The sequence below is a fragment of the Hyla sarda genome, chromosome 1, assembly GCF_029499605.1.
Source record: "Hyla sarda isolate aHylSar1 chromosome 1, aHylSar1.hap1, whole genome shotgun sequence".
Taxonomy (NCBI): Eukaryota; Metazoa; Chordata; class Amphibia; order Anura; family Hylidae; genus Hyla; species Hyla sarda.
The window spans coordinates 24998957-25023851 of NC_079189.1; the positions used below are offsets into that span (position 1 = coordinate 24998957).

The 24895-nt window shown below is 46.8% G+C and overlaps 1 protein-coding gene across 5 annotated transcripts in view; it reads right to left on the reverse strand.

Annotated features, from left to right (window-relative positions):
• Window positions 1-24895, reverse strand: part of SLC4A11 (solute carrier family 4 member 11) — a 188920-nt gene that overhangs the window by 134866 nt on the left and 29159 nt on the right. The window contains exon 1 of one of the 5 annotated variants that reach the window (XM_056553256.1): window positions 12838-12975. The exons of the other annotated variants lie outside the window; for them this stretch is intronic. The gene's annotated coding sequence lies outside the window, so the exon portion shown is untranslated. Of the gene's footprint in view, window positions 1-12837; window positions 12976-24895 lie in introns of those variants that run through there. 5 annotated transcript variants of the gene reach the window in all.

Genomic DNA, 24895 nt, shown 5'->3' on the forward strand with positions numbered 1-24895 from the left:
GTGCAATGTCTCAGACCTCTTATAGACTTGAAAGACAATAGGTACCACGTGATAGTACAATTTAAAGGGATACTCCACCCCTAGACATCTTATCCCCTATCCAAAGGAGAGGGGATAAGAGGTCTGGTCGCAGGGGGTACCGCCTCTGGGGACCCTCAGGATCTATGCTGCGGCACCCCAGACATCCGATGCACGGAGCCAACTTCACCCCATGCCGGATGACTGGCGATGTGGGGCGGAGGCTCGTCACGTCACGGCCACACCCCCTCAATGCAAGTCTATGGGAGAGCGCGTGACTGAACATGCCTAAAACGCTCTAAAACGAACGCCGGGTGCAGTAGGGAGATCGCGGGAATCCCCAGCGGCTGTACTCCCACGATCAGACATCTTATCCTCCCGCGGCGGTACTCCCACGATCAGACATCTTATCCTCCCGCGGCGGTACTCCCACGATCAGACATCTTATCCTCCCGCGGCGGTACTCCCACGATCAGACATCTTATCCTCCCGCGGCGGTACTCCCACGTTCAGACATCTTATCCCCTATCCTTTGGATAAGGGATTAAGATTTCTAGGGGCAGAGTACCCCTTTAAACCACTATAAGTACAACAGAATTTAGCTTTATACCATAAGTGGTTGGGGTCAGAAGAGGACACCAGGGTCCATCATGTATGTTGACACATAGGACATTTCATACCTGACCTTGTACTGAAGCATTGATACCCTGGAGGATTGGTTTATAATGGGTCATTGGGCTGAAAAACACCAATATGTGAGTCCAAGATAATTCAGGTAAAGTATCTACATAAAGGTCTGTCCAGTTTAAGGATGGAACTAGTCACAGGTGTCGTTTATGGTAAGATGCAGAAGACTTCTTCGCAGCCATGTTGAGTCAAGCCTCCGCATGGATGGGTCCTATACAAAGAGACATGGACGCTATCTGACTGAGATTGACGAGCAGCCATGAAGGCTCAGTCAGGAATTTCCCCAATCCCTCAGGCGCCTCTGATTCAGATTACACGAGTAGATGAGTTACTTGGAAGTTCTCCGTGGAAGTTGACAAACAACAAACTTCCAGTTCATGATCTCGGCAAGAGGCCATGTGATCTATGACACAATCTTTTATCTGTAATGACAGGTTAGGGAACGTTCCCAGCGGATCGGCTCATAAACTATTATTCTGTGTTGCCTTTTGAATTTTCGGCAGCCACCCTGCAGTTTTAATGAGTCGCATGTATTACAATAGAAATCTATTTATACATCAAAAAGAATTAAGGCTGCGGCCTCCTGATGCTATGAGGATATGGCTGCGTGGAGTCCGTGACTCACCAACACAGGGGTCTCTTATAGGTGTTGAGCACGAATATTCGTAATGCAAATTTATATTGTGAATATCGGCACTTCGCGATTTCGCAAACATTTAGAATATAGTGCTATATATTTGTAATGACGATACTTTTTTTAAAAAATTTTCCCATGCAAATTTTTCATGCAAATTTTCCCATGGGAAAAAATATTAAAATGAATGAAGACAGCGAATATGCGAATTTTGCGAACATAGGACGAATAATCGTCAATAAATTTGTAAAATATTGCAAATTCGAATAGGACCCCTGCTGCTCATCACTACTAGACAAGACAAGTACTATAAAACTAGTATGGACTTGACATATGTCTATTACGGTCTACGGACATTATGGGGGGAGTGGGTCCTCCACTTGGACTTAGCTTAGGCTCTGTTCACATCCAGCTTTTTGGATACATTCTGTGTACACACTAGAAAAGTCTAAAAGGTATCCATAGTAAGTGTAAGCCAAAAAAGAGAGCCGTTTTGGTATACACAGGTCTATTGTCGGCATACCATTACCAAGCAGTCCGTCGTGGCAAACATCAACGGATGACATATACCCCTATATGGCGGCATCTAAGTCTTCCATTGGAAGTGTAAGTCCAAAAATACTCCTAACATATTTCCTAAACTCAAGCCAATGTACATAGTGATGAAACGCTCACCAGACCCACCATTATCTCCCATTGACAATAGTTTTACTTTCAAAAAAGCTTTCCAGAGTCCGACCCTCTATCACAATGGAATCGTGAGATTGTGTTTAATCGGGGTACTCTGCTGCTCATCGTAGCCCCTCCCCTTCATGACATCACACCCCGCCCCCTCAATGCAAGTCTATGGGAGGGGGCGTGAACGCCCCCTCCCATAGACTTGCATTGAGGGGGCGGGGTGTGATGTCATGAAGGGGCGGGGCTATTACGTCACGAGCTCCCGGCGCCGGCTCCAGCGTTCAGAACAGTTTGTTCCAAATGCTGAGCAGCGGAGTACCCCTTTAAAGGGATCATCTGTTTTTCGGATCAAATTAGCTACTAGATGGGGTCTTAAGTCTTTTCCTCTTCATTTCCATTTAGGGAATTAAGCTGGAGCCGGCGTGACGCTTGAGCCGGGAGCTCGTGATGTCATAGTCCGCCCCCTCATGACGTCACACCCCGCCCTTCAATGCAAGTTTATGGGAGGAGGCGTGACTGTCACACCTCCTCCCATAGACTTGCATTGAGGGGGTGTGTTGTTACATGAGGGGGCAGGGCTATGACATCACGAGCTCCCGCCGCCGGCTTCAGCATTCGGAACAGTTTGCTCCAAACACTGAGCAGTGGAGTACCCCTTTAAAAGGGATCATCTGGTTTTCTGATAAAATTAGCTACTAGACGGGGGTCTATGGCGGGTACGTTCACAAGAACTTATTATGGAGGATTGTGTAAACTAGAATCTACGTGCCTGGTCAAAGGCTAAAATTACACAAAAGTGTTAAGAAGCAATAACAACTACTATGTTGAAGAGATCCAGGAACAGATCCAGGAACGCGCTCACTCCTAAAGAAGGTATTTAAAAAAATGTCACCAGTCTAGGCGCTCACGGAGGGATTAGCAGGTGACAATGACCGGTGGTGACAGGTTCCCCATGACTTTACCCAACATCAAAGAGGCTAGCAAGTGCAAATTATTCATTGGTTACCCCCCCCCCCCCCCCCCAAAAAAAAAGAATTCCTTAATTAAAGAAGTGAACAATTTCTGCTGTCAAGTGGTTTTTCTAAAAATCTCCCAACTCCTTTTGCTAAAGGAAAACACCACCCGAACGGAAAGTAAAAAAGAAAAAAAAAGTCCATTATACTGAGAGCACTATTATGGGAAGTACATTGTATGATGATATCTCTGGTGGCCTATTCCTGGGTGGTGGTGACAATGTGGCTATTGTAGTTAGTAGCACAATTCTGATAATATCAAAGATGACATCACCCATTGGAAGACCCAGCATTACTAAGAGTTTCTGGATGGGCCCTGAGGTTGACCGGTAGTTCGAAAAGTCAAGGGCTCGTGTACACCAAAGTAAGGCACAACCTTCGCGATGTCCATGGGCTTTCAAATGCCTCCAAGGGGAAGAGGCTAAGGGAAGTCTTAGAATGCACGGCATAGAAATATTCGTATTTAGCACAAAATGTTGACGTTAAGAGGTGACAAAAAATAAGTGTAAGAGATTCTGCCGATCTGTTCTAGCTGTCTGCCTTCTAAATTTAAGACCATTAAAAAAAAGTCTCGGAATTATCAAATCAGAAATCACTGCTAAGTGACATGTTAACATTGGATTTCCATATAGATGACGGTATATTGCCTCACTCCCTCCAGTTCAACAGACTGAACGGTATAATGCGTGCTCGCTAGAAAGTCATTTAAAATACCATTAGGCCGGGAGATTAATTCTCCTCTGAACTTGATTTTAATTACAGAGAACGGAACATAGGAAGAGTCCTGAGCCAATCACCTCCCCACACGGGACTGTGCAGTGCGTGCCGACAGGAGAACTGTATTAGTGTTATATCCCTGCACATAGGAGACAGTATTATAGTGGTTATATTCTTGTATATAGGAGCGGTATTATAGTAGTTATATTATTGTATATAGGAGCAGTATTATAGTAGTTATATTCTTGTATATAGGGACAGTATTATAGTAGTAATATTCTTGTATATAGGAGCAGTATTATAGTAGTTATATTCTTGTAAATAGGAGGCAGCTTTTTACTTTTCTCATACACCTATGCGCCTTGCATGATACTAATACATGTAAATATGGGCTTTAATAAGGATGTAACCAGGCGTGAAAAAACAAATAATTTGTCTTCTCAATTATAGAAACAGGAACTGTAGTTCTTCAGCAAGTGAGCAGAAAGCAAAGCTTGGCACTGTGCCCCTAGGCATTTGTGTGCTCTATACTTCACCCTTGATCAGGTCTTGTCTGAGCAGGACACTTGGTAGAGGAAGTTTGTTTATGATGGCTGCCAGGAGACAGGAATGTGGAATGTGAGGAGCACACGGAGGGTACATGGGATGACAATAATGCCCTATGTGTTTACAAATAACACTGACAAATAACCAGGTCTGAAAAGTGCAGATTCTCTCTGTTGATGGCTATTGAGCAAGAGAGAGGGGGGGAGAGAGAGAGAGAGAGAGCAGGCAGGCGAGCAAGACAGGAAGCAGAAGCAGGCAGGCGAGCAAGACAGGAAGCCGGAGCAGGCAGGCGAGCAAGACAGGAAGCCGGAGCAGGCAGGCGAGCAAGACAGGAAGCAGGAGCAGGCAGGCGAGCAAGACAGGAAGCAGGAGAAGGCAGACGAGCAAGACAGGAAGCAGGAGCAGGCAGGCGAGCAAGACAGGAAGCAGGAGCAGGCAGGCGAGCAAGACAGGAAGCAGGAGCAGGCAGGCGAGCAAGACAGGAAGCAGGAGCAGGCAGGCAAGCAAGACAGGAAGCAGGAGCAGGCAGGCAAGCAAGACAGGAAGCAGGAGCAGGCAGGCGAGCAAGACAGGAAGCAGGAGCAGGCAGGCGAGCAAGACGGGAAGCAAGAGCAGGCAGGCGAGCAAGACAGGAAGCAAGAGCAGGCAGGCGAGCAAGACGGGAAGCAGGAGCAGGCAGGCGAGCAAGCCAGGAAGCAGGAGCAGGCAGGCGAGCAAGCCAGGAAGCAGGAGCAGGCAAGCGAGCAAAAAAAGGGAGAAAAAGGGCAAGCGAGCATGCAAAACAGCAAGCAACAGAGCAGGCAAACATGCAAGACAGAAAAAATGAGGGCATGTGACATAGGAAGACGCAAGGGAAAAAAAAGAGGACGAAACAATAAGTGTAATAAGACTGGAAAAGAGTGCAAGCAAGCAAGCAAGCCAGGAAATGCAAAAAAAGCTGACAAGTGACCAAGAGACAACTCTTTATTTCTACCTGGGGAAAAACAGGTGGAGAAAGTCAAAACAGGCAAGAAACCAAGATGGAAAAAAAAGACAGAGGAAGAACGAGCAAGAAAAAACGAAAGTAAATAAAGTAACTATTTTTTATTTAAAAAAAAAAAAAAAAGCCTGGTGTTTATAAATTTGGTGGTCCTAGTATTTGGTAAGATTTTTGATCTCTACTAATTTACTTACTTTCTCAGACAAACCCTTTAACAAAAAGTATTCTTGTCCCAATGAAGAGCCAAAAAAATTTTTACTTATAAAAAATAAAATAAAATAGAAAAAAACCAACGCGCTTTGCCTTCCGATCCACATCAAGGGACTGGAGGAGTTTCACCTAATCAAAATGAGTTTCATAAATTTTCATCTATATTCCAGTATCTTCGGGTGCTGAACAATGACTTTTTTATTTCTGCAGATATTAGCGGGATGTCACGACTTGTCGAGTGTTCATCATTCGAGATGATGGAAAAGCTTTCAGAACCATGCGGGTGAGGGGTATGCAGATAGGTGGATGGCACTTGTCAGCGGATACCTTCCCATTAATCATGCAGGGATCTCCAAGATTACAATTGAAATTGATAATGGAGTTCGGGCGATGAGTTTCAGCCTTAACTTCTTCTGTACCCTGGAGGCGCTGACTATTAAATAGGAATCCATCTATTATTTGTTATCCTTTACAGAAAAGTTTTCCAACCTGTGGCTCACCGGCTGTTGCAAAACTACCACTTTCACCGTGCCCTGACAGCCTTCGGCTGTCAGGGCATGGTGAGAGTGGTAGTTTTGCAACAGCTGGAAAGTGGCAGGTTGGGAAACGCTGCTTTACGGAAGTGGCGGCAACGTACAAGGCGCTAATACCTAGTTATGAATAGTAATCTCTGAAGGATTTGCTACAAATAAGCCATAACACAGAAGGCAGATTTGTAAGAGAGCAGGGACTGCAGTCAAAAGACAGGAGTCCCTGCTCTTGTACGTATTCAACAGAGAGGTTTGCCTTGCTGCTGAAAGTGCAACTTCAGCATTGCTCCAACCCATTCTGTAAAGTTCTGTGTGAAGCTGTCGATTCACTGTAGAAACTGTTTTACGCCAATTGAGTTTTCTTAGTCTCTCCACACCAGACTTAGAGGTTATCCTTTACTTTAGTCCAGAGGTCTCAGTTGTTGATGCTCTGTGTGTTCTTTTTCCAGCCGCCACGAGCTTCAGAAACTTATCATTGCCTAACTCATTGCCCAGTGACCTCCGTGTTCAGCCTCTGGTTTCTGCTCGTCTACCTGACTGACTATCCTTGTCCTCACTGTGGTGGGCCAACGCATTTTTTTTTCACACAATCCACAATATAAAAAGGATAAGTGTTGGATCACGAGGGTTGACCATAAGGACCCCTTCCCTTGATTTTAAGAAGGGGACCTGAGCGAGTCTCGGATAGGAGACTTAACCACAACTCCAATGATGTGCCAACCCAGTCCTCGAGGCCCACCAAAAGTCCAGAATTTCCTATTCCAACTGAATATGGCTAGGTTCACACCACAATTTGTACCTACAAGGCATTGATCCATCGGGAAACCATCAAAATGACATGCCAATGTTTCTGTGCTCAGACAGGCACGGGCCTCGTTCATTTCAATGTCCTGAGCGCAGTCAGCTAGTGACAAAAAGTTTGGGTCATTTTACCAACACATCCAAGTTTTGCCTCAGACTAGAAAGGGCTACATGCCAGTTTCTCAGTCATAACCAAATTAACTCAAAAATAGTCACTATTTGACAACACTCGGGACAATAAAATGAATAGGGCCGGTGCCTTTTCGAGCACGGATAAGTTGGTATGCATTTTAACAGTTTCCCAGCATATCCATTTCTCCATGCCACATTGTGTTGTGAGTGAGGCCCAATAGAAAAAAAAACCCGAAATGTTGGAGAGCCTTAAAGCGTACCCGTCAGATCCAACAAATTTTGTTTTTAAATATATCACTCAGTGCCTAATCCTGACCATGTACATCTAATTTTTATGTGTCTAGAACCTTTATTTATTTAATTACACTTTTAAATTTAGCTCACTAGTCTGAATTCCTCTCAAAGGGAGGGGCGTGGCCTCACTGTGCAGGTCTCCGCCCCCTCCCTCAGTATGCTGTCTGCTCACATCTCCCCTAGCATTAACAAAACTACAACTCCCAGCTTGTCCTCACTGACAGTAGTGGGACACAAGCTGACAGTGGGAGGATTTTTCCTCCAGCTGTGAGCCCTGTGCTCACAGCTGTCAATCAAGGAAGTGTGTCCATGACATAGGTGATGACGCATGGACACAGCAGGACTAGTGTGTGTCCAAGCAGGTGGGGGCAGTTGTTTGACTGGATTTTTCCGTATGAAATACTGAAAATTTTCTAATGAAAGCAATTGCAAAACCTATTGGTTATACATGCTTTACAACATATCAAATGTTTTTGTATCTGACAGTGCCCATTTAAGAACTGGGTTGTGGAAGACTGGTCTATAAGATCACTGAAGGTAGCACTATCTTGACCTTCTTATGATCAATGATTGGAGTGGTGTACTGCCACTTAATTCAGAGTACCATTCGGGAGTTCTGTTCTCCAGATCACAGGGGTCCCATGGGTCGGAACTCATTGAGGGCACTGTCTTTCAACCCACTGATTTCCATTTATGTATAGGGATGTGCTGATTAACTCGTCACAGATGATTAGAGCTAAGACGTTGAATTATTTTATTTTTAAAGGTAGATGCCTCAAGAGGGTTCTGCCATCTGCTTACCCTGTTCTTCCCATTGAGGTCACATATACCCTAGGTCAAACCAAACATGTACACGTATGGAGATGATGGAAGAAAAGTTGGACGAGTAAACATTTAACTGATGGCTATTAAAAGTGTATGTCCAAGAAGCAGATGTCACTATGATAGTCCAAGGTCAGGCTTAGGTTATAGAGTACCAGTCGAATGGTAAACCAAGAAGAGTTGCAGCATTGTGAAGAGCTTAGCAGATAAGAACCAAAAGCTTTAGATGTTATTCTAGAGGGAACAGACATTCAGAGTAATGCCTGCCAGTAGTTACAATAGCTGATGGGAGAAAGGATACGGACATCAATAGAGAAGTATGAGGAGATATTTATAGTCAAGGTGACAAAACTTAGCAAGAAAAGCAGAAGTTTAAAGACCCCAGGACCCACAGGAGGATGCAGGCAACACGGCATGAGGAAATCGGAATCTGCAGCTTCAGTCACCAAGCATGTACACGGCTGATGCTTTGGAAAGGCTGAGAATCAAATGCAGAATCAACAAGAACGTGGAGACTGCTGACAGATACTCGAGTAAGAATCCAAGTACGGGAGATTTCATAAGATCCATAGAATTACTAAAATAGCTGAATTATAATACCTACCTCCAATGAGGACGGAAGGATGGTCGAGCATGCAGGTCTTCTCAAGAGGTAGAGGACAATAAGCCACTGCCAGACACCTCGAAAAGGAGCTCTCTCTATTGAGAACGCTTTAAAATTCAACAAATCCAATCCCTCTGTCCCCAGACATCTGGGGGAGAGTCAGGACACCAAAGGAAATTTGGTACTGCCAAAAAGATCAATAAACCCTTCTATTAAGTAAAGATTGTCCAAAGAGGAGAACCCTTTTAAGGTGTATGGGCAGTATGCATACAGTGAATCTGTCGCTTGGAAAACTTGCACCCAACGGCCGACACTGTCTAAAAGTGCTTACATAAAAGGAGACTGGTCTTACCTTCATTTATGCATCTCATTGCTTAAAGGGGTACTCTGACCCTAAAACATCTTCTCCCCTATCCAAAGGATAGGGGACAAGATGTCTGACCGTGTGGGTCGCACCGCTGGGGACCCCCGCAATCTTGCATTCGGCACCCACCTCATTGAGCTGCATGCGGCGCTGCCAGCTCACAAACTGCGGGATGCCTTCCACGGGGCCAGAGTATCGTGACGTCACGACTCCGACCCCATGTGACATCATCCCCTGCCCCCGCTATGCAAGTCTATGTGAGGGGGCGTGACGGCCGTCACCCCCCCTCCCATAGACATGCATAGCAGGGGCAGGGCATGACCTCACGATATTCCGGCCCCGTGGTCGGCACCCCGCAATTTGTGAGCTGGCAGCGCGGCGTGCAGCTCAAAGAGGTGGGTGCCGAATGCAAGATTGCAGGGGTCCCCAGCGGCGGTACCCCCGCGGTCAGACATCTTATCCCCTATCCTTTGGATAGGGGATAAGATGTCTTAGGGCCAGAGTACTCCTTTAACTCAAATTTATTTAAAAAAAATACTTTATTGCAGCACTGAAGTGTCCAAAAGGTGTGGCCTATAATAGGCTGTTCCCTCAAGCCGAAGCGCCTCTCCACTCTGAAGCACCACTTGCTCCACCATTTGATAAACAAGCAGATCTTGGCCTTACAAGTGCGGTTCAAGCAAAGTGCAACACACTTGTGTTGAATAAAGTTGATGCCAGATGTGTAAAAACCACTGCGTGCGCCAAACTTTCGAACAGTGATACATGCACAGGATTTCGGCAAAGGTCTGGAGCCAATGAGGAGCAGGGGACTTTAGAGTGTAAAATGCTTTTTTGGGTGAATTAATACAACAAGATGCATAAATGAAGGTATGACCGGGTATTTAGATTTGTGCACTATTAGACATTGGTCCTCATTTACTAACAGCATTCGACTCTTTTTGTCGGGTTGTGTGCCCAAATTCTGTGTAAATTCTGAATGTGGGAAAGAAAAAACCCCACAGAATCAAAAAACACTCAGAGTGAAAAAACAAACTACAAAATGGGTGCGGTTTTCGGGAAAAGATGTGTGTTCACTACATTTCATCCAAAATCACTCTTTTCTGAAAACCACTCTGAAAAGCATGTGAATTTTCTGGTGTGAATGCGCTCGAAACGCGTCAAGATGATGCAGACTTTGTGAAGTGTTTGTATGCTGTTGTTTTAAATCGAGAATTTTCAATAAAGCTGCTATTTCTCCAGTGCTGGATCACCCATCATTTCATTCATTGTACATTATAATGGCTGACTTGTCACTCCAAAGGAACTTCCAACAAGAAGTTTCCCCCATAAATGTCTTGAAGTATTCAAGACGTCCATCAGATGCTCATACATAGATACAGATTATAAAGTATTGTAAACGTCGTCCATCAGACGATCATAGAGAAGGATGTGAAGTTATATAGATACAGATTAAAAAGAATTGGAGACGTCCATCAGACGATCATAGAGAAGGATGTAAAGCTTCATAGATATAGATTATAAAGTATTGGAGAGGTCTATCAAATGCTCATACATAGATACAGAATATAAAGTATTGTAGACGTCGTCCATCAGACGATCATAGATAAGGATGTGAAGTTATATAGATACAGATTAAAAAGAACTGGAGACGTCCATCAGACGATCATAGAGAAGGATGTAAAGTTATATAGATACAGATTAAAAAGAACTGGAGACGTCCATCAGACGATCATAGAGAAGGATGTAAAGTTATATAGATACAGATTATAAAGTATTGGAGACGTCCATCAGACGATCATAGAGAAGGATGTAAAGTTATATAGATACAGATTATAAAGTATTGGAGACGTCCATCAGACGATCATAGAGAAGGATGTAAAGTTATATAGATACAGAATATAAAGTATTGTAAACGTTGTCCATCAGACGATCATAGATAAGGATGTGAAGTTATATAGATACAGATTATAAAGTATTGGAGACGTCCATCAGACGATCATAGAGAAGGATGTAAAGTTATATAGATACAGAATATAAAGTATTGTAAACGTCGTCCATCAGACGATCATAGATAAGGATGTGAAGTTATATAGATACAGATTATAAAGTATTGAAGACGTCCATCAGACGATCATAGAGAAGGATGTAAAGTTTCATAGATATAGATTATAAAGTATTGGAGACCTCTATCAGATGCTCATACATAGATACAGAATATAAAGTATTGTAGACGTCGTCCATCAAACGATCATTGATAAGGATGTAAAGTTATAAAGATACAGATTATAAAGTATTGGAGACGTCGATCAGGTGCTCATACATAGATACAGAATATAAAGTATTGGAGACGTCTATCAGATGCTCATAGAGTAGTATGTGAAGTTGCATAGATACAGATGCACAACACTGATCTGCAAATCCCCATATTCCATCCTAATTCCCACAGACAATGTCTCCCTCAAGTGTTAAAAGACACAGTGGGAAGCAGTGAGCAGAACCCAGTCATCCTGCAGGATGCTGCAACCCGGCTCACATCCCACACACAGCGTGCAGCCTGCCAGCTCTCTCTGGAAACCCCACTGATAGAAAGCCGGGCCGTTCTGTGCGCTCCCTCTAACCTGGTGTGACCAGGACATCTGTGACACTGTGCAAACCACTGCTTTCCGGAATCATCACCGGTACACTTAATCCTGATCCCCTAATCTGTCAACGACCATACAATCCAAAGTCTGAAGCATTAATGTAATGTTATTTATATAATCCTGACAATCCTAAAAAAAAAAGGACAACGATGGGATTAGGCGAACGGCGACCATACTACATAGAAAGCCTTGTACAAAAAAAAAATCTGTGCAAGAAATTTGTAAAGAATTCATCATGGATGAATGAAAATTAGGAGAAAGAATCATTTGTTTGGTGATAGAAGATGTATTATTTGAATGGACTACTGATGTGTGTAAAACGTTCTCTGGGCCAGGATGGACCCCATTACTGTCCCCTAAAATGCTGAAATGATTGTACATTTTATATTGGACTATATCCCAAAGCACAAAGGGGTGAGATGGGCATGAAAAGGACTACAGAGCAGAGATGTTGAATAGCACAGTTCAAGAGGGTGATATCGGCACCACACCACTTACTTATGAGTCTACAGGTTCACACTGCACAGCTGCGGTATTCTGCGCTTTACAGCTCCGTCAGTGACAGTGTCAAAAGCACATCATATACGATACCGTTCACAGAAGATTTATCGTCACGACACCCGAATAGCTGCTTTTTTTTCTTGCTGCTTTATTGGCCACTAGCCGGACAAACACACGAGGATGCACTCCACCAACAACGCGTTGTTGGTGGAGTGCATCCTCGTGTGTTTGCCCGGCTAGTGGCCAATAAAGCGGCAAGAAAAAAAAGCAGCTATTCGGGTGCCGTGACATTAATTCTTCTATGAAGAGATGTAGAATACACTGGTCTGTTGGCTTCCCAAAGCTTAGGGAAAGCCAGACGATAATGTTACATAAGTGCAAAATATGCTGAATCGTTTATAAATTACTCAAAGGTGTTTAGATGTAGAATACGTGTAAAGCTGTAGAATACGTGTAAAGCAATGAATGACCATTGAACTCAACCACAACCTATACTGGAACAGCACAGCTGGAATTTACCTCCACCCCCCCCCCCCTCCACCCATGACAAACACAATAGGATTATACACAATGAATTAACCCCATGAGGGGCAAATATTCCTGGAACTGTTCAAAAAGTGCAATCCAATGATTAACGTTGAATAAGAACAGATGACACTCACCTTACAGGGCAGCAAGAGAATAAAAAGATAGAAAAAAATACAAAGGATGACCCAGACTCCTACAAAACAAGTAAACTTGGTGGATGGAAAAACAGGACTAAAATTTAAGGGGCCACAGAGGTTCTGGGGTAGAAAGAGGTGGGGGGGGGGGGGGGGGGGGATAATGTTATTGAAGGCAGAGGCATCTCGAAATACGACCCTATTGGTGTGCCAGGAAACAAGGTGGAGTTTACAAGGTGGAGTGCACTGGGATAATCCATCGCTGCTACCAGTCCCTGACCAGGAGAATAAGAGGAGGAAGCCAGGGGGAGGACAATCCCGAAAAGAATAAAACGGGACGCGGAGCCAAGAATCCAGAGAGACACATTCCAGCATCTGCTCGGCTACTGTCACTGCTGTGGTGGACGAGATCAATAGAGGAGAGCGAGATCAGGTGAGTAATGGAGGTGACACAGCGAGCGAGGAGCCAAGTGTTGTGCCCACAGATACACAGCAGATGGGAAAAAGCAAGTGCACAGACCCCCCATGTCGGGGGCTCACAGGCTCCAGGAGGGGCGGCACAGTCGGCGGCTGAAGATAAAAGCTGAGGTTGGAGCTGCATCTTTTCCGAAGAGGTGAGTAGATACTGAGGAGCTCCAGATATACCACAGCAAGCCCCCAGACCTTTACATAGATGTAGCAGAGCTGAATATGTCCTCTAACCCTGGGGGGGGAAGATGATGGTTTATGTGCAGCCCATAGACCACAGACACGAGGTGACAGCTATCCTCCCCGACACCATCTATTACCAGGGATAAGAGGGGCCACAGGGGCTCAGATTCCCTCAGGGTCAGTTTTAGCCTTTCCAATCACTGGGTAGCTGTATGGGATCGGCAGACAAATCTGTTACATTTATGGTGGATGTGAAAAGAAATCACCTGCGATCTCCTCATAAACAACACCAAACAGATATAAGGAGAGTCTATAGACATCAATGCAGCCTAATGACAAACTTCTCTATTCCCCGGCATGACCCACGTCAGCCCTGCTGCATCTGCTCCTCATCATGGTTGGGTGGACTGTAAGCACCGTGTGACTTTATTATGGGCATATATTGGGCAGATGCATTATTAGTCGTTTCATGCCCCTGATGGTGGCCGTCAGAGGAACATCAGAAACAGCTCCGTGATACCGGTGAGATTGGCCGACTAATGTGTATGGGGGGATCCCGACCCTCATTCTACAGCAGATGTCGGGGGAATAAAGGATCAGGTATGTTGGATTTCATTTGATTGTTGCTCTTGAAGGGGGAATAAATGCGAGCAAGAGGGTGGTTTCAATGCAAAAAAGGGGGGGGGGCTCGATGCAAAAAAAAAGGTGAGTATCGATGGGAACAAGGGGGGGGGGGGGGGGGGAGTCTGGATGGGAACAAGAGGGGGTTTACATGCAAAAAAGGGTGTCTCTATGGGAACAAGGGGGGTCTACATGCAAAAAAGGGGGGTCTCTATGGGAACAAGGGGGTCTGCATGCAAAAAAAGGGGGGTCTCTATGGGAACAAGGGGGGGTCTGCATGCAAAAAAAAGGGGGGTCTCTATGGGAACAAGGGGGGTCTGCATGCAAAAAAGGGTGTCTATGGGAACAAGGGGGGTCTGCATGCAAAAAAAAAAAAGGGAGTCTCAATGGAAAAAAGGGGGAATCTCGATGGAAACGAAGGGGTCTCGATGGGAACAAGAAGGGTCTACATGCAAAAAAGGGGGTCTCAATGGAGTATCAATGGGAACAAGAGGGGGTCTCTATGGGAACAAGGGGGGTCTGCATGCAAAAAAAAAAAAAGGAGTTTCAATGGAAACAAGGGGGGGGGGGAGTTTTGATGGGAACGAGGGGGGTCTCGATGGGAACAAGAGAAGGGGGGTCTCAATGTGAAGAAGAAGGGGGTCTACATGCCAAAAAGTTGGGTCTCAATGGAAACAACGGGGGGGGGGGAAAGTCTTGATGGGAACGAGGGGGGTCTACATAGTAACAAGAAAGGGGGGTCGTCTCGATGGAAACAAGAGAGGGGGGGGGGGGGGGAGTCTCAATGGGAACAAGAGAGAGGGGGGTCTCGATGGGAACAAGCTAGTGGGGGGTCTTGATGGATGGGGGGGCCTGATGAGAATAAGGGGGGCGGGGGTCCTGTTGGAAACGAGAGGGAGGAGCCCAATGGGAACAAGGGGTCTCTATGGTAAGGGGACAAAAAGGGGGTTTGGAACTCAAAATTCCCCCTTTGCCTCCAAAGCAAGCAACAATATACATAATCTAAAACCTAATACAGGTTACTGTTCCCTGTTATCAGCCAGTTCACAACAGATGCACACGAACAGGACTGACACAAAGTGCTGTCCAGACACTGGGCCTGGTACTGCAACCTGGGTGCATTCACTTTACAAGCCGAGCCGCCATGCAAGATAATCCGTGAACAGGTGCTGTGCCCCCGTGATATTTTTTTGTTTTGTTTGCAATCTCTTACAGCCCCTTTAATCTGACACACGTCCAGTGCTGAGTATGTGACAGATACGAGTGGCTGACATTGTAAAAGGTCGCCCACTTTTAGGGGGTAGTGGCCCTTTAAGAGCCTATTGTGATCTCACGTGCAGGACAATAGTCGAGGTTTTGCTGTAGACGATGCAGGATGCAAAACAGGAACCTTCGCCTCGTGTGGATTTCATGCAAAAGAGTCGCCTCTATTTATGGCAGCATTTTGCATGTAAAAGTCTATATGACAGCGTGTCTCCAGCTGTTGCAAAACTACAAGTCCCAGCATGCACGGACAGCCTTTGGCTGTCCGGGCATGCTGGGAGTTGTAGTTTTGCAACAGCTGGAGGCTCAGTGGTTGGAAAACACTGGTCTGAAGACAGGATCATTTACAATTAAAATGTCTGTTCCTGGGAAAGCTGGGTGATGATCTCCATTACAGATTCCATAGGAAACACGTCCCTACTTTCTAAATCTACCTCATTGTACAGCGACACATCCCCTCCTGCAGCAATGGCATTCTCTTGCCTATGCCAATTAAATAATTGCCATTTTCAATAATAAATCTGTCAATGCCCGTGTGGGGCGCCACTCTGGAGTCTAGGAAAGAGGAGTGAACTTATGGAAGCTGTAATGGAGGTTGTCAATCACGGTACGTTTTGCTAAACCCAAGTCTTTGAGCACTGACACATACCCTTCTGCAACATTGCCATTGAATCTATCAATAACCTGGAAGACTGGCCATTCTGGTGTCTAGGAAAGTTGGGTGACAACCTCCAATTGGTGCAATCACCAACGTTTCTGCTAAATCCACCTCATTGTGCAGCAACAGATTACACCTTCTTACAGCGTTGGCATTCTGTAGCACGGAAAAGCAGAAGCAGAAGTGCCAATCTGTAAATGCCATCTTGAATAGTGTAAGAAATCTGTCAATGCCCTGGATGGGGGCCCCCCTGCTCTGGAGTCTAAGAAAGCTGAGTGACAACCTTCATTACAGCTTCCATAGGTGCAATTCCTGAACAGTCTCCAAGCAGTGACACACTGCTGGAACATTGTCATTTCAAAGTTGGCTGACATCCAATTCTAATAATACCCTGGCAGACTGACCATTCTGGTGTCTAGGAAAGATGGGTGACAACATACTTTACAGCTAAATTCACCTTTTTGTGCATTGAGACATACCCTTCTGCAACAGTGCCATTCCAAAGCTAAGGGACATCCAAGTCTATTAATACCCTGGCAGATTGGCCACTCTGGCGTCTAGGAAAGCTGGGTGAAAACCTCCATTACAGCTCCTATGGGAGCCATCATTAAATGCTCTGCTAAATCCATCTCTTTGAACATTGACACATACCCTCCTGCAACATTACCATGCCAAAGCTCTAAATCAATTCTAAAATCGATACCCTGGCAGACTGGCCACTCTGGAGTCTAGAAAAGCTAGGTGAACCTCCTTTAGAGCTAAATCCGCCTCTTTGTCCATTGACACATACCCTCCTGCAACATTGCCATTGGAAATCTATCAATTCCCTGGCAGACTGGCCACTCTGGAGTCAAGAGAAGCTGGGTATAATCCCTTTGGGAGTTGTATGACCCAACTTTCCCAGAAGGCTGAAGGGGATTTTATGGCATCTTGAAGAAGATGGCTCAAGGACTTGCTGGGGATTCCTATAGGGGCCCCCCAAAGTTTACCCGCCCTAGTATAGAGGAAAACAAGCATCTTGTAGGGTCTTAAAACAAAAGTCAGCGAAAAACATTGACGGTCTTGGTCCGACGCCATGAAAAACACAGCGCCCCCCACAGGGGGTAGTATGATAGGCGGGAGGTAGCGCTGATGAATGGGAGGTAGCGCTGCGGGATTAACCCCTTGTCTAACAAACAAACTGGGGCTGAGGGTGAGAGGAATGGCAGGCTATAGTGATTCCACTAAAACAGTGTTACCCCCCCCCCCACCAGGGTGCCTCCAGCTGTTGCAAAACTACAACTCCCAGCATGCCCAGACAGCCGTTGGCTGTCCGGGCATGCTGGGAGTTGTAGTTTTGCAACAGCTGGAGGCACCCTGGATGGACATCTAAGCTCTAAGGGTAGGCGTTTTTCAATAAGTCTGGTCCTTTGTTCTTAGGGAGAGATGGGCTGCTGCCAGAGACCTCAGGATAAGTCTGGCAGCAGCTATTTCCCCTCTCCCCATTGATAACAAGGGTTTTCCAGTAATAAAGGGAAAATGTCTCCCAAAAAACAACGCCGCACCTGTATTCAGGTTGTGTGTGGTATTACAACTTGACTACATTCACTTTAAAGGAAAAGAGCTGCAACACCACACACAACCTGAGGACAAAGGGTGGGGCTGCTTTGTCTAATCCTAAAAATACATTGGGGGGAGATTTATCAATAACCTGTGTAGAGGGAAAGTGGCCCAGTTGCCCATAGCAACCAATCAGATCGCTTCTTTCATTTTTTTTTTTCAGAGGCCTTTTCAAAAGTGAAAGAAGCGATCTGATTGGTTGCTATGGGCAACTGGGCCACTTTCCCTCTACACAAGGTTTTGATAAATCTCCTCCATTAACTTTACAGAAACAGGAGCTCAACACCGCCTGTAAAAATAGGGGGCGCTAGTGAGCGTATCCATTCACTTCTATAAGAGTCGCGTAGAAACGGTCAGGCAAACGTTAAATAATACCGGTCATGTGGTGTCAGGGCATGCTGGGAGTTGTAGCCAATGCAATGACATTTTAAATTAATATAATAGGGCTGCATGATATGGGGAAACTGTGCGATTATGGGCCTAAATATTGCCATTTCCATATGTGATGCAATATAAGAAACAAATGGTGAAATCTCCCCATTTCATATCCAATCTCCCTCATTACACATCTCCTTCTCCCCCCCCCCCGCCGTCACATCTCCTCCCTACCCCCGACACGTCTACCCTCCCCCCCCATCACGTCTACCATCCCCCAGTCATCTTCCTCCCTCACCAGCCACCCCCCCCCCCCCCCCGTCACATTCTCCTCATGGCACCCTACCCTACCCTCCCCCCGTCACGTCTACCCCCCCCCCCCACCGTCACCTTCCTCCCTCCCCAGTCACATTCCTCCCTCACCAGCCACCCCCCCCGTCACATTCTCCTCATGGCACCCTACCCTACCCTCCCCCCCGTCACATCTACCCTCCACCCCGTCACCTCCCCCCCCCGTCACCTTCCTCCCTCCCCAGTCACCCCCCCCGTCACATTCTCCTCATGGCACCGTACCCTCCCCCCGTCACGTCTACCCTCCCCCCCCCCCCGTCACCTCCCCCCCCCGTCACCTTCCTCCCTCCCCAGTCACATTCCTCCCTCCCAGCCACCACCCCCATCACATTCTCCTCATGGCACCCTCCCCCCGTCACGTCTACCCTCCCCCCCCCCCCCCGTCACCTTCCTCCCTCCCCAGTCACATTCCTCCCCTACCAGCCACCCCCCCCCCGTCACATTCTCCTCATGGCACCCTACCCTCCCCCCGTCACGTCACCTCCCCCCCCCCCCCCCGTCACCTTCCTCCCTCCCCAGTCACATTCCTCCCTCCCCAGCCACCACCCCCGTCACATTCTCCTCATGGCACCCTACCCTCCCCCCGTCACGTCTACCCTCCCCCCCCCCCCCCCCCGTCACCTTCCACCCTCCCCAGTCACATTCCTCCCCCCCGTCACATTCTCCTCACGGAATATGTCTCATTCCCCCCCTGCCACATTCTCTTCCCATGGTCACATCTCATCCCCCCATCATTCTCCCCCCTTGTCACATTCCCCAGTGTCACATCTCACCCCCACCCACCCATGTGGTCAAATACTCCCCCCAGACTGTTTTCAAATCTCCCGCCGGATCCGGGAAGCCTAGTGTTTTTGCAGCCGAAAAAGACCTTTCCCCATCAGCCAATCACTGGCTTGACACGTGACACCGCTGCGGCCAGTGATTGGCTGAAAAGGGAAAGGTCCTACTGCTTGTATGGAGAAGAGAGAAGACACCGGACCGTACGGAGGGGAACGGCATCTGCAGGGACCAGGAGTAGGTGAGCAGAAGGTTATTTTTTAGGTCTCTCCCTGCGCCTCTTACTTAGCTCAGTGTTTCTCTACCAGGGTGCCTCCAGCTGTTGGGAAACTACAACTCCCAGCATGCCCGGACAGCCGAAGGCTGTCCGGGCATGCTGGGAGATGTAGTTTTGCAACAGCTGGAGGCACCCTGGTTGGGAAACACTGACTTTTAGTATTTGAATTTGTTTTCACCTACTCTGGCCGGCCCCCGCCTGCGGCCGCACATGGGTGCCAGCCCGAGCGGATAATTGCAAGTTTTCCAGTGGGGCCATATCGCTAGGTCGCAATTTGCAAAAATCGTGATTCAACTGCTTTTGCAAAATATATATATATATATATATATATATATATATATATATATATATATATATAAGCCCTGCAGCACACAGTCCATAGTAAAGTGCAAACAAAGTGTTTACTCCATGCCAAAAAACAAGCGTTCCAAAAAAGCAGCAACGTTTCAACCGGCTCCCCATTATACATTCATAAAATTACATAAAGTGCACATAATTCATCATATTACAGTAGTGTGTTATATGGTTGCCCTAGTGCAGTGGTCTTCAACCTGCGGACCCTCCAGATGTTGCAAAACTACAACTCCCAGCATGCCCGGACAGCCGTAGGCTGTCCGGGCATGCTGGGAGTTGTAGTTTTGCAACATCTGGAGGTCCGCAGGTTGGAGACCACTGCCCTAGTGCATAATCATAGTGCAAACAATCATAAAAATTACTCTACCGATACAAAATACATAATGCAGTCACACGTCAGTAATAAAATTAAAATGATTCAAAGGAGGGGATTCAAAACACTCACCAGATGTATATACATAGGGGGAGATTTATCCATACCTGTCCAGAGGGAAAGTTGCTGAGTTGCCCATAGCAACCAATCAGATCGCTTCTTTCATTTCTCTGAGGCCTTTTCAAAAATGAAAGAAGCGATCTGATTGGTTGCTATGGGCAACTCAGCAGCTTTTCCTCTGGACCGGTTTTGATAAATCTCCCCCATAGATTCCATGACCACGTTAACCTACTGCGCTTGCGCACCCCCCCTAGTGCGGCGCCATGTGTGATAGGAGACCCTGCCGCTCCTGTTCGTGTGGAGTTATCCCTGGCCGCCAAGACTCCAGAATCTACTGTGCACCAGGCACTATTTTTCAGATGAATTTGGTTGTGCTGCTTTACTAAAATGTATTTTAAAAAAAATAATAATAATAATAATAAAAAAAAAATATATATATATATATATATATATATATATATATATTTATTTTTATTTTTTATTATTATAATTTTTTTTTTGTAGTTTTGTAGTTTTGCAACAGCTGGAGGCCCACAGTTAGGCCTACATAAGCCTCCAAATTTTAGAGATCACAGAAGAGTGCCTCAACTTCACAGCCTCCCAGCTCTCTACTACATTAACCTAAACTTACATGTGAGTAGCGTGGCTCTGTCTTCTCTTACCAGGCGTCCCTCTACACCCCACGAGTCTCCCAAATTGCATTGTGTCCACCACTGGAGTCTAATAAAAGGGCCCGCACATCCAAACAAGGGTGGCACGGTGTAAAAAGTGATGGCGGTGTTTAGCGGCTTTTTTGTACTTTTCTTTTACACCACAACACAAGACAACTTCCTGTCACGACAAGGCGGACAACCAGCGCGCCTTACAGGGACCGCACCGAGATCATCAGGGAGAAGGCAGAAGTAACATACACTGCTCCAAAAAAATAAAGGGAACACTTTAGGGAGCATGCTGGGAGTTGAAGTTCTCCAACATCTGGAGGGTCACAGTTTGAGACCACTGCTCTAAGGCCCCGTTCGCATCCAACCCGTTAAAGGGGTACTCCGCCCCCGGCATTTTATCCCCTAACCTAAGGATAGGGGATAAGATGTCAGCTCGCCGCGGTCCCGCTGCTGGGGACCCCGGGGATCGCCGCTGCAGCACCCCGCCATCATTCCTGCACAGAGTGAGTTCGCTCTGTGCGTAATGACGGGCGATACAGGGGCCGGAGCAGCGTGACGTCATGGCTCCGCCCCTCATGACATCACGGCCCGTCCCCTTAATTCAAGTCTATGGCAGGGGGCTTAACGACCGCCACGCCCCCTCCCATAGACTTGTATTGAGGGGGCGGGCCGTGACATCACGAGGGGCGGAGCCGTGACGTAACGATGCTCCGGCCCCTGTATTGCCCGTCATTACGTGCAGAGCGATCTCGCTCTGTGCAGTAATGATAGCGGGGTGCCGCAGCGGTGATCCCTGGGGGTCCCCAGCAGCGGGACCGCGGCGATCTGACATCTTATCCCCTATCCTTTGGATAGGGGATAAGATGTCTAGGGGCGGAGTACCCATTTAAGGGTCCGATTGGCTTTTTTTTTATTCTTCTTCTTTCGATCGGACCCTAAAACAGGTCGGATGCAAACGGCTACTATCGTGTCCCGACGGACCCCATTTACTTGCATGGGGTCCGTCTGTGATCCGGTAATTTTACAAGAATTTTGCGGAGAAAAAAAAAATAGTGCTTGAACTATTTTGTTCTCCGCTAAACTCTCGTCCTTCTGCTGGGATCAGAGACTTTTTTTTATAGATCCGGCCGGATATCCGCGCAGTATATCTGCACACATTCACTTATTTCTTTTTGTCACTGTGTCACTTTTTTGCATGTTATGTCCCCACAGGATTTGTCAGGATGCGGTAGCCCTTCTGGGTGTCCCTCCTGCTGGTCTAGGGAAGGTGTGTGTGGCTATTAGGTTCCGCACCTCCCTGCAAACACCCCGGGTACTCCTACTTTGGCAGGGTACGGACCGTTATCGGCTCTGCGGGCAGATACCATGGCTAACACCAAGGGGGATGCCGGGAGCATTTGTGGTCCCTTAGTAACACGTTTGCACTTTTTCTTGCACTCTGGATGATTCGAGAGCACGTTCCTCGGCTCTTAGAGAAAAAAATAAAAATAAATAAATAAACTCCCGTCCTTCTTGCCGACGGAACTCCAATAGCGGAGTCCAACGGCAATGTGAGCAAGGCCTAACGTGTTGTGAAAGCCCCTGACAGGGTTAAGTGATCTGTGTGTGTTCGCTCACGTACAGTACATGGACTGAAGCCACAGATAAAGGAAACAAGTGTGTACGTCCTGGGTGTGCAAGATTTGCTCTTCACTAGAGCGTGCAAAAAAAAAAAAGTCAGTGTGTTGAGCAGAGATTACTTCAAGAGCCGCGACAACCAACGCGGATGAATCTCGCTGCAGAATCTCCAGGAATCGGTCATACGCATCCCTTCAACCTGCAGCCAATTCTAGAACACTACTGAGGAACAACAGAACGGCTATCATGACCGGGCGAGAGTACAGAAAGGTGACGTGTGGCCACCGCCGAACACAGCCGAAGCCATGATAAGGCAACCAGTATAGGCCACTATGTAATCTGCACTGTGAAGAAGTGCTGCTGTATGCACCAGGTATCAGGGGTGAGAACAATCGCAACGGAGGAGATTTATCAAAACCTGTCCAGAGGAAGAGTTCCTGAGTTGCCCATAGCAACCAATCAGATCGCTACTTTCATTTTGCAGAGGCCTCTTTGAAAATGAAAGTAGCGATCTGATTGGTTGCTATGGGCAACTCAGCAACTTTTCCTCTGGACAGGTTTTGATAAATCTCCCCCTACGGGGGAGATTTATCAAAACCTGTCCAGAGGAAAAGTTGGGGGAGATTTATCAACACCCGTCCAGAGGAAGAGTTCCTGAGTTGCCCATAGCAACCAATCAGATCGCATTTTGCAGAGGCCTCTTTGAAAATGAAAGAAGCGATCTGATTGGTTGCTATGGGCAACTCAGCAACTCTTCCTCTGGACAGGTTTTGATAGATCTCCCTCAATAAGTCTATACCAGGCATCGTTGCCATTAGGCATTGCACATTTGGTTTGTTTTATAAGTGGAGATCCAGGCGGGATGCTACACGGTCACTCTTGTCATTTTTACGCTCTTTTGGGCATTATTAACTATTAATTCTTTAATAGAAATCTTTGAGTCACATAATGAATAAATCACATGACTTGTAGTGATAAAAACAATGGGGGGGGGGGAATACATCATTTTTGAAGTTAAACAACAACAAAATCTGCATATTGGGAGTACAAAACGAGCGGCAGTTTTGTGGGTAGTTTTTTTAAGGCCACAAAAAAAAAAGTTAAAATAAGATCCCCCCCCCTTGTCCCATTCCCCTCCCCCCCATTGTCCCATTCCCCTCCCCCCCCCCATTGTCCCATTCCCCTCCCCCCCCCCCATTGTCCCATTCTCCTCCCCCCCATTGTCCCATTCTCCTCCCCCCCCATTGTCCCATTCTCCTCCCCCCCCCCCATTGTCCCATTCTCCTCCCCCCCCCCATTGTCCCATTCTCCTCCCCCCCCCATTGTCCCATTCTCCTCCCCCCCCCCCCATTGTCCCATTCTCCTCCCCCCCCATTGTCCCATTCTCCTCCCCCCCCATTGTCCCATTCTCCTCCCCCCCCATTGTCCCATTCTCCTCCCCCCCCATTGTCCCATTCTCCTCCCCCCCCATTGTCCCATTCTCCTCCCCCCCCATTGTCCCATTCTCCTCCCCCCCCATTGTCCCATTCTCCTCCCCCCCCATTGTCCCATTCTCCTCCCCCCTTGTCCCATTCTCCTCCCCCCTTGTCCCATTCTCCTCCCCCTTGTCCCATTCTCCTCCCCCTTGTCCCATTCTCCTCCCCCTTGTCCCATTTTCTCCTCCCCCCCCATTGTCACAATTCCCCCCCCCCCCCCGCCCCCAGCCTTTGCCGGTCCGGGCATGCTAAGAGTTGTCGTTTTGGAACAACTGGAGGCCCCCTGGTTGGGAAACACTGACTTTAAAGGGGGATTCCTACACAAAACTGCTGCACCTATGTTGAAAACAGGTTTCCCACCACAAGCACTAACGTAAGGCGAAGTGGAGTATGTTTGTAACCCTTCGATAGGAGTTGTGCAGCCAGTTTTACCACAAGCAGAGACACAAGTTACAGACAGCTATTCTAGCTCTTATCTTGCAGGATGAATGGACAGGGCAGCGGCTATAGACTTTGTAATCCCTTCCCGGCCAGATATGAAGAGAGATTAAATATGGGGGGGGGGGGAGACGTCTTGACGTTAATATTTATAGCACTGAATAAGGCAAGAACAAAGTGTTCACATTTCATCTCGCAAAGATCTCAGAACATCATAAAATATGGAAAAAGTTAGCGATTCCGAAGGGCCTATATATATCAGCCTTTCACAATATATATCAGATTAGGGTGATTGATATAGGACCGAATATATAATCTGCATAAGTGAAGAAGCGCTGCTGTCTGTACCAGGCGTCACGGGACAAGAAAAATCCCAATCGGTCTGTACCAGGCTTCATTGTTATTTGGCGTTACACATTTGGTTTGTTTCAAAAGTGTCGATTTAGGCGGGATGCTACAGTGACAGATCACCCCATGGCTGGGATCCCCGGAAAGATACATCACACT